Source organism: Arachis ipaensis, chromosome B07 (genome assembly GCF_000816755.2).
Source record: "Arachis ipaensis cultivar K30076 chromosome B07, Araip1.1, whole genome shotgun sequence".
Taxonomy (NCBI): domain Eukaryota; kingdom Viridiplantae; phylum Streptophyta; class Magnoliopsida; order Fabales; family Fabaceae; genus Arachis; species Arachis ipaensis.
In genome coordinates this window covers 78,108,287-78,118,124 of record NC_029791.2, presented here as the reverse complement: position 1 = coordinate 78,118,124, position 9,838 = coordinate 78,108,287, and the positions used below count along the sequence as shown (strand labels likewise).

The 9,838-nt window shown below is 38.6% G+C and overlaps 1 long non-coding RNA gene across 1 annotated transcript in view; it reads right to left on the bottom strand.

Moving 5' to 3' along the window:
* Positions 1-9,343, bottom strand: part of LOC110264250 — a 22,838-nt gene extending 13,495 nt beyond the window's left edge. Inside the window, exons 1-2 of the long non-coding RNA XR_002350045.1 lie at positions 9,332-9,343; positions 6,688-6,690 (exon numbers count right to left, since the gene is read on the bottom strand). This is a non-coding gene — a long non-coding RNA (uncharacterized LOC110264250). The remainder of the gene's footprint in view (positions 1-6,687; positions 6,691-9,331) is intronic.

Genomic DNA, 9,838 nt, shown 5'->3' with positions numbered 1-9,838 from the left:
TTGTCCGACCTATTAGAGCATTGTAGGCTGAACTTACGTCGACCACAATGTAGTCTATTTTGAGTGTCCTGGATTGATTCCCTTTTCCGAAGGTTGTATGTAGTGATACGTGTCCCAGTGGTTGTACCGGGGTATCTCCCAGTCCGAATAGACTGTTCGGGTGTGCCTTAAGCTCCTTGTTTTCTAGGCCGAGCTTGTCGAAGGCAGTTTTGAATAAGATGTCGGTGGAGCTCCCTTGGTCTATTAATGTGCGGTAGAGATTGGCGTTTGCCAGTATGATGGTGATGACCATGGGGTCGTCGTGTCCCGAGATGATACCGGATGCGTTCTCTTTAGTGAATGTGATTGCAGGGATGTCGGGTGCTTCCTCCTTTCCCTCGACATGATATACTTCTTTGAGATATCTTTTGCGAGATGATTTGGAGATTCCTCCCCCTGCGAATCCGCCGTGTATCATGTGGACGTGTCTTTCCGGTGTACGAGGTGATCGCGCGGTTCGTCCGATATCTTCGTCCCTTCGTCTCTTTCTTTGGTCATCATCTCGGGTGGCTAGAAACCGATCTAGTTTTCCTTCCCTCACCAATTTTTCTATGATGTTCTTTAGATCGAAGCACTCGTTGGTGGAGTGCCCTCGCACTCAATGATATTCGCAATATTCATTCCGGTTTCCTCCTCCTCTTTTGCCTTTGAGTGGCCGAGCTGGGGGTATTTTCTCCGTATGGCAGACTTCTTTGTATACGTCAACTAGGGATGCCCTGAGAGGGGTGTAGTTGTGGTATTTTTTTATTTTCTCCCCTTGTCGATCTTCTTTCCTTTTGGATTCCTTGTCTTTATCTCGGCAGGGGACCCCGGATTTTGAGGTTTCTCCCAACTGAGCATTTTCTTCCATGTTAATGTATTTTTCTGCTCGCTCATGCACTTCGTCTAAGGAGGTAGGGTACTTCTTTGATATGGATTGGCTAAAAGGTCCTTCTCATAGGCCATTGATGAGTCCCATAATGGCGGCCTCTGTTGGCAAGCTTTGTATGTCCATGCATGTTTTGTTGAATCTTTCTATGTAGTTGCGGAGGCTCTCCCAATCTCCTTGCTTGATCCCCAGTAAACTAGGGGCGTGTTTGGCCTTATCTTTTTGGATGGAGAATCTGGCTAGGAATTTTTTGGCTAGGTCGTCAAAGTTTGAGATGGACTTTGGAGGTAGGTTGCCGAACCATCTGATTGCTGTCTTCGTAAGAGTTGTTGGAAAAGCTTTGCAGCGAACGGCATCTGAGGCGTCGGTGAGGTACATTCTGCTTCTGAAATTGCTGAGATGATGGTTGGGATCTGTGGTGCCATCATACAAAGTCATATATGGGAGTTTGAAGTCTTTTGGAATTTTGGTTTTCATGATTTCCCTGGTGAATAGATCTTGCTCTTTGCGTGAATTTTCCTCAGGAGTGGTCCGAGGAGCTTTTGATTTGAGATCGGCTTCTAATTGCAGTAGTTTATCTTCCAATTCTCGACGCCGCCGTACCTCTCTTTGTAGATCCTTTCCGACCTCTTGTTGTTGTTGGGTTTCTTTTTCAAGTTGCTTTAAGCGGTCTTGAAGTGCTTTTATTACCCCCAGATTTGATGAGTTTTTGTCCCCGTTGGATTCCGGAGTATCCTTTAGCGTAATGTCCGCGTTCTTGTGCGGTGTTCTATTTTCCAGATCTGAATCATGGTCGTTGTCATGACCGTCCGCCATGGTGTCGGGATGACTTCCAGGTTCCCCAGCAACGGCGCCAATGTTCCGAGGGTTACCTGAAACTGGAGGTCGATCTCGGACGAGATCTTCTGTACTGGTCGGAGATGACGTGTCCGGCTGGTGGGTGGCGGCTGGAGCTATTGTGTCTGACTTGTTGGGCTGGCTGCACTGCTGATCCTTGGTCACCGGAGGGTGGGGGTACCTGCAAGAGACTCCGATGCTTAAGTTAGCATGGATATTAAACAAGTTTTTAGTAGAATCAGAGTATGAGTTATACCTGGGCGCTCCAATATATTTATAATGGTGTGGCGTGACCTTTTTAGATAAGATAAGTTAGTTATCTTATCTTATCTTTGGGTGAGGTCAGCTTATCTTCCATGGAACCGCCCTTATCTCCATAGGTGTGGGCTGCCTCTGGATCTGGGTCGTATTCCTTGAGTTGGACCCTTCTTTGGGCTTTCCTGTCAATTTGGCCGAGTTCTTCGTAAAGAAGTCGGTCCGCTTGACCTAAAGAGGTCGGTCGCTTTGCTACTGAACATCCCGGTTTGGACAGCTCGACCCAGGCTATGAACAAATTATAAATTCATGCTAATCATATGAATAAGTGGGCAAAGACTTGATAAAATCACATAATTAAACACAATATAAATCATAAAATAATGGTTTATCAGGCCTCCCCACACTTTGACAATGCGAAGTTCACTCCCTTGTGCTCTTCTTTGGTTGCCTCCACCTCTTTGTAAGCTTCTTCAATTTTGACCTCTTCCTCTTGATAGCTTTCTTCTAATTCAATCTCTTCTTCATTGCTTACCAAGGGTATAAGAGATTGTGCACATTCTTCTATGAGCTCAATTTCATGTCCAATAGGAGAGGACTCAATTGTAGATAGAAATTCATCAATGATTGAATCCATCTCTTGATCAACCTCTTCAAAGTCTTCAACCATGTTATGTTTTGGAGGTTATACACCCTCCTCAACATGAATATCAAGCTTCTTGGAAGAGGGCTCTATAATTTTACATTCCCATGGACTTACAACATCTCCTAAATCTTCAACCACTCCTTCCGGCTCAATTATCTTAACATCCTCCCTTGGCTGCAATTCTTGCTCCAACTCCTCTTCTTCACCTTGAAGCTCTAAATTCTCCTTCTCATTGTGCTCTTTAACTAATCCTCCATATTTAGCAATAAGGGTGTCTTGGATAGTTGGAAACATTGATGCCAATTGGCTCATCACTTCGGTTAAGCTAGCCACCACTTCCCCTTACTTTTGGCCACGAATTAGAAGTTCTTGTTGTTCTTGCATTAGGCATTGGAGAGATTAGCCCAATGAAGGTGGTGGTGGAAGAGATGGTTCATTGTTTGGGAGAAAGGATTCATAATTGGAAGGTGGTTCATATGGCTCATGATGTGGTTGGTATGATGGATAAGGATTAGGGTCATATGGAGGTGTTTGGTGATAAGGGGCTCGTGAGTATAGTGGTTCAAAACTATGTTGAGGGGAGGGGTCATATGTATGTAGTGGTTGTGGTTGACAACCACAATGGAGATTACCACATCCATTAAATTTATATGCATTAGGAGTTGGATTGTACCCATAAGAAACCGTAGGAGGTTGTTGCCAAGAAGGTTGTCCATAAGCATGAGGCTCCTCCCACCTTTGATTCCCAAATCCTTTATGCACACCCTCATTGAAGCTTCCTGGTGCACGGCATTGTGATCACACCTTTCACAACTCCGATAAAACTAACCAGCAAGTGCACTGGGTCGTCCAAGTAATACCTTACGTGAGTAAGGGTCGATCTCACGGAGATTGCCGGCTTGAAGCAAGCTATGGTTATCCTGTAACTCCTAGTCAAGAGATTAGTGATAAAAATAATTTTTTTATGAACAGTAAATAACATGAAATGAACGATACTTGTGATTCAGTAATGAGGAACAGGTTGAGGTTCCGGAGATTCTCTGTCATATGAATGTCTGCTTTCCTACTGTCTTCTTCTCCAAACACGCATGGCTTCCTTCTATGGCAAGCTGTATGTTGGTGGATCACCGTTGTCAATGGCTACCATCCGTTCTCTCAGTGAAAATGGTCCAGGTACGGTTTTTGTATGGCTAATCAACTGTCGGATCTCTCGTCTCGGATGAAAAATACCAGGCACAGCTACCATACGGCTAATCATCTGTCAGTTCTCACTTGTGTCGGAATAGGATCTCTCTATCCTTTTGCACACTGTCACTGCGCCCAACATTCGTGAGTTTGAAGCTCGTCACAGTCATCCCGTCCCAGATCCTACTTGGAATACCACAGACAAAGTTTAGACTTTCCGGATCTCAGGAATGCTGCCAATTGGTTCTAGCCTCTACCACGAAGGTTCTAATCTCACAGATTTGAATGCTCTGTTGTCAGGAGAGGCAAGTCAAATCCGTGGATCAGAGACCCAAGAGATACACACTCAAGCTGTCGCCCAATGACTACGTTGAGCTCAGATAGAACGGGAGTGGGTGTCAAGCACGCGTTCATAAATTTGAGAATGATGATGAGTGTCACGGATCATCATATTCTTTATATTGAAGTACGAGTGAGTATCTTAGAACAGAATCAAGCGTGATCGAAAAGAAAACAATAGTAATTGCATTAATCCATTGAGACACAGCAGAGCTCCTCACCCCCACCTATGGGGTTTAGAGGCTCATGCCGTAGAAGATTCAATGTGAGATGTAAAATGTCATAAGTTCAAAATAAATCTCTAAAAGTAGTTTTTATACTAAACTAGTAACTTAGGTTTACAGAAAATGAGTAACTTAGTGCAGATAGTGCAGAAATCTACTTCTGGGTAAACACTCATGCATTCATTAATTAAGACATATGCATCTCTTTTTATGATAAAAGAAAAATTTTGATGTACATACTTTGTTTGTATAAAAAAAAAGAGAAGAAAAGAGAAAAAGAAGAAAAAAAGAGAAAAAGGAATAAATGATAATAAGAATGTAAATAAAGGATGCATATGTGTGTGAATTGGAAAGAAAACGCACGAGTGAATGTGAAAAAGGAGATGAATGGGAGGTTGGGTTGTTTTCTTGTGTAAATAGGTTAATATAGGATTAGGTGGGATACTTGAGCTAATCTAAGATCCAATCTACAAGTCCACTTAACCATATTAATCCTACCTTTACCCTAGCCCCATTACAACCCTCCAAAGACCTCATGATATTTGCATTCATTCATCAAGTATTTGTCGATTGTTAGATGACTATCAAATCCTAGAAAACATGATTAAAGGGGAATTGAGTGATTAAGCTCTAAACACTGAGCGATTAGAGTGTAAACACATCCGGTGAGGGGTTCAATTGCTCAATTCTTTGTTCCCATTTCTTATCTTGTATCTTCTTGCAAGTTGCTTGTTAGTTTTTGAAAATTTCAAATCAAATCTTTGGACATTGGTTATATTGTCTTAATTTCTTGCCTTAGCCCTAATGATCTACCTTTTGATTGATTGAGATTCTATTGTCTGTTTTTTGCCAAACTCAATAGAGACTATAGTATAGATATAGATAGATAGCATTTAGCATATTTGCATGCATGTAGGTAGTTGCATTGAATAAATTGCTTGCCCTTTTATCCTTCTCCTTTGATTGTGATTAGCATGAGGACATGCTATTGTTTAAGTGTAGGGGAATTGATGAATCCATATTTGATGATAAATTTTGGATTGATTTGAGTGGATTTCATCATATAAACCCACATTTATTCATCCAAATAGCATACTTTTGTGTTCTCTCGCTAAATTGACCATAATTGTGAAAACATACTATTTTGTACTTAATTTAATCAATTTCATCTCACTTTCATCCCATTCGATGCCTTGATGGTTTTGATGAGTGATTTCAGGTATAATAGATAGGAATGGCTTGATAAGAGTGGAAGAAAAGCATGCTATTGGGAGAAAACATGAAAAAAACAAAGGAGAAGTACACACTGGAGTGTAAGTACGTACAACCTACTATGCGTACACACAAGAAGCACAACACCATGTGTGCGCATGCACGACAATCTATGCGCACGCACAAGTGAAAGATCGGCAAGTGTGCGTACGCACACGTCTGTGTGTACGCACAAGTCCTAGCACGTGACCTCATTAATGCAAATCGCTGGGGGTGATTTTTGGGCTTCCAGATCCCAGTTTTGGACTTTCTGAAGCTGATTGAGTGCTATATCAAAGAGACATCGCTCCATGTCAATTGGGGAGCAATTAGGGTAGATCAGAAACATGCTCTAGGTCATATTCTTGAGAGAGAAGCTCTCCCTTCTCTCTAGAATTAGGGTAGATTAGGTTAGATCTCTCTTAGATTTAGGTTTAATTTTTGTTTTCATTTAGTTTTCCTTGCCATTTATTGTTCTTGCACTCTTGTTCTCTCCTTCTACTTGTTATTTCCTTTCTTTTGTTCCTTTATATTTATGACACTTTGTTACTATTAATTTCAATTAATGCAATTTATGTTTTATGTTTCTTATTGTTCAATTTAGTTGTTATTATTGTTTTCTGGCAATTGGTAGTTGTAAATTTTATTATTTCTTGTTATTTTACCATGCGTTTCTTTTATGCCTTCGAAGTGTTTGATAAAATGCTTGGTTGGATTTTCGCCTAGTTTTTCACACTCTTGGTTGGGAATTTGGGTAATTAGGTGAACTTAAGTTGTGGATGTCCATTCTACATTGTGTTAGGATTGTTAGTTGATTTGGTTTCCACTAACTCTAAGCCTTCCATTAATAGAGTTGGCTAAGACTTGTGGATTGAGATCAATTATGCCCTTTTGACTAATTCTCGATGTTAGGATTATCTAATTAGGATTAATTCTACACAATTACCATGTTTGTGGTCCATAACTAGGATAGAAATCCTTAATTCCCAAATTCTTGCCAAGAGCTCTTTTTACCATTCAATTTCCATTTTCATTGCTTTTACTTGCTTTCCATTTAATTACTCACCATTTTAATTTCTTGCTTCTTATAATCAAAACCCCCAAATCCCCCTCATAGCCAATAATTGAGTATTTTATTTGCAAGTCCTATGAAGGATGACCTGGGAGTCTAAATACTCTCAGATAATTTGGTTTGAATTGTGACACCTTTAGATTAAAATTTGATTGTGAGAGTTCATTGTTGGTTTGGAGTATGCTATCAATGAAGTAGTTCTCTTTTCTAGAGTGAAATTCTAAACCGGCAATAATTCTTATTATCAATCTTCCTCTTGAAGGATCCTCCCCAAAAAGAGAATTGAGCCATTGACCGTCCAACTTAAGGACGTTAAAGAAAACTGCTAGGTGGGAGACACCCCGACAAGGTATGATCTTCCTTGTTTATAATTCTTTCACTTTGTTTTCATCTCTTTAATTAGATTTGTTAGATATGATATGAGTTTCTTTAGTTTGATTAGATATGGTTGAATGATGGTTGTTTCATGAAGTTTTCAATTATGTTAGTTTGTTTAATTTGGTAATTTGGTTGTTGCCTTGAAATTCTATGTGTCTTTGTGCCATTTTGCTTGAATAGATGCAAAAATTGTAACATCTTTGTTGCTCATGTCATGCGTACACGTGACTGACAGAGGGAAATTATCGATTGGGAATTTTCACAAAATTAATCACGTTGCAAGTATAGATCCAAAACAACAAACAACCCTCAATAAAAGTTTAATTTGTTTGTCACTTAAGCAAACCAATAAAAATAAAGAGTATTTAAACCTCGTTTCATCTCTCAAGAAATTGCAGGGAAGTGTGCATATTATTGGTTATGGGTGTATATTTTTGGAGTTTTGGGTTTGATAAACAAGAAAATAAAACTAACAATCAAGAAAGTATAAAGGCTAAAAGACACTCATGGCAAGGACTAAGGGTCAAGGTTTCCTATCTTGGATCATTGACCACAACATGAAAATTACAAAGAGTTAATTTCACTTAGTTGTCCTCTAACATCGGAGGGTTAAGTCAAGTGGACCTAGTTGATCCTAGAACCAACTAGCAACCCTAAATCACCAATAAAACTGGACATCAATGATCTCAAGGGACCAAAGTCCTCATTCACAAGCCAAGAGTATAAAAATCTACTCTAAAATCCAATCTTTTATTTTATCAAACACTTGGTAAGGATAAAAGAAAGGCATGGTAAAATAAAAAGAAATATAAAATCTAAAACTACTAAATGCAAAATAACAATAATAACAACTCAAATAAACATCAATAAACAAAGAAACAACAAAAATTGCATTAAAGAAAATCAAGATCCAATAAGAGTTCATGAACATAAAAGTGACCAAAATAAGGAATTCACAAGAAAAACTAAGAAAATTAAAGCAATAGAACAAGGAAAAGTAAAGGAAACTAGATCAAGATAAGAAATTAAACCTAAATCTAAAATGCAATTAACCTAATTCTAGAGAGAAGAGAGAGCTTCTCTCTTTAAAATATAACCCAAAGCATGTTTCTAAAACTATCCTAATTGCTCTCCCTTGTTCCATCTTGAATTTTGCCTCTAACAGCTTCAGAAATGAGTTGGATTTGGGCCTGATGCAGCTCAGAAATCCCCAGCCACATTTTCTTTAATGAAGTCACGTGACGCTTGTCACGCGTACGCGTGGGTCACACGCACGCGTCGCTTGACGAACTCTGGTCACGCGTTCGCATGGGTCACGCATCCTCGTCACTTGACGATGCTCTTACTCACGCGTATGTGTGCGTCACGCGTACTCGTGGAGATGATTTCCACCAAATCCTCATTTCTTCATGAATTCTCCATTGTGCATGATTTTTCTTCACTTTTTCAATCCAATCTTTGCCTTCTAAGCCTGAAATCACTAAACAAACACATCAAGGAATCGAATGAAATTAAAGAGAAATAAAATGAGCAAATTAAGGGCCTAAAAATAATGCTTTTTCTCTTAAGCATAATTTAGGAAAAATTCACAAAATCATGCTATTTCATTGAATAAATATGGAAAAAGTTGGTAAAATCCACTAAATTTGAACACAAGATAAACCACAAAATTGGGATTTATCAACCTCCCCACACTTAAACAATAGCATGTCCTCATGCTAAACTCAAGAAAGACAAGAAAAGGTGTTGCATTTATTCAATGCATACTATCTAAATGCATCCTATCTACATGCAATCTATCTATATGCATGCTACTACTTAGTCAAAACAAATCAACTTTCAAGAATATATATATGAACACAAGGGCTAAGGCAATTATAATCAAATCAAATCTATAATTGAATTGAGTTATTGAAAAGAGTTTATAACTTGCAAGATAACAAATAATAACCGGTGGAAACATAGAATGGAGCAATCAAACCCTCACCGGATGTGTATCCGCTCTAGTCGCTCTAGTGTATAGGGTTGATTCACTCAATTCTCCTCTAATCATGCTTTCTAATCATGCTTTCTAATATTTTTTTTCATCTAACGATCAACAATTATTCAATGTATCCATACAAGTATCATGAGAATTTTTCAAAGGTTGTAATGGGGCTAGGGTCAAGGGAAGGATGCATATGGTCAAGTGAGCTTGAAATTTGAATCCTTGACTAACTTAAGCTCTCACCTAACACACATAACAATCTATACAATTCAAATGCAAACCTAACTACCCATTATTCACTTTTTCACACACTCATGCATTCTCTTTTTTATTCACATCCCATATGCATTATTCTTATTACTTTTCTTTGGGGCATTTTTGTCCCCTTTTTATTGCTTTCTTTTTCTCTTTTTTTTTCTTTTTATTTTTATTTTTCTTTTTCTCTTTTTTTCTTTTCTTTTCAAAATAAAATATATACAAAAGTATCAATACATATGGTTTAAACATTTAATGCATGAGTATGTACCCAATTCCCAAAATCATCAACAAAAATACAAAAAATACACTTTTACCTCAACCAATATTCCCAAACTTTCCCACACTTAAATGATACACACTCTCACTAGCCTAAGCTAATCAAATATGCAAATTAAGGACATTCTTGGTTTTTCACTTTAAAGGCTAGTAATGTTCTAAAATTAAGAACAAAAGGGGATTTAAAATAGGCTCAAAATTGGCTAACAATGGTGGATAAAAG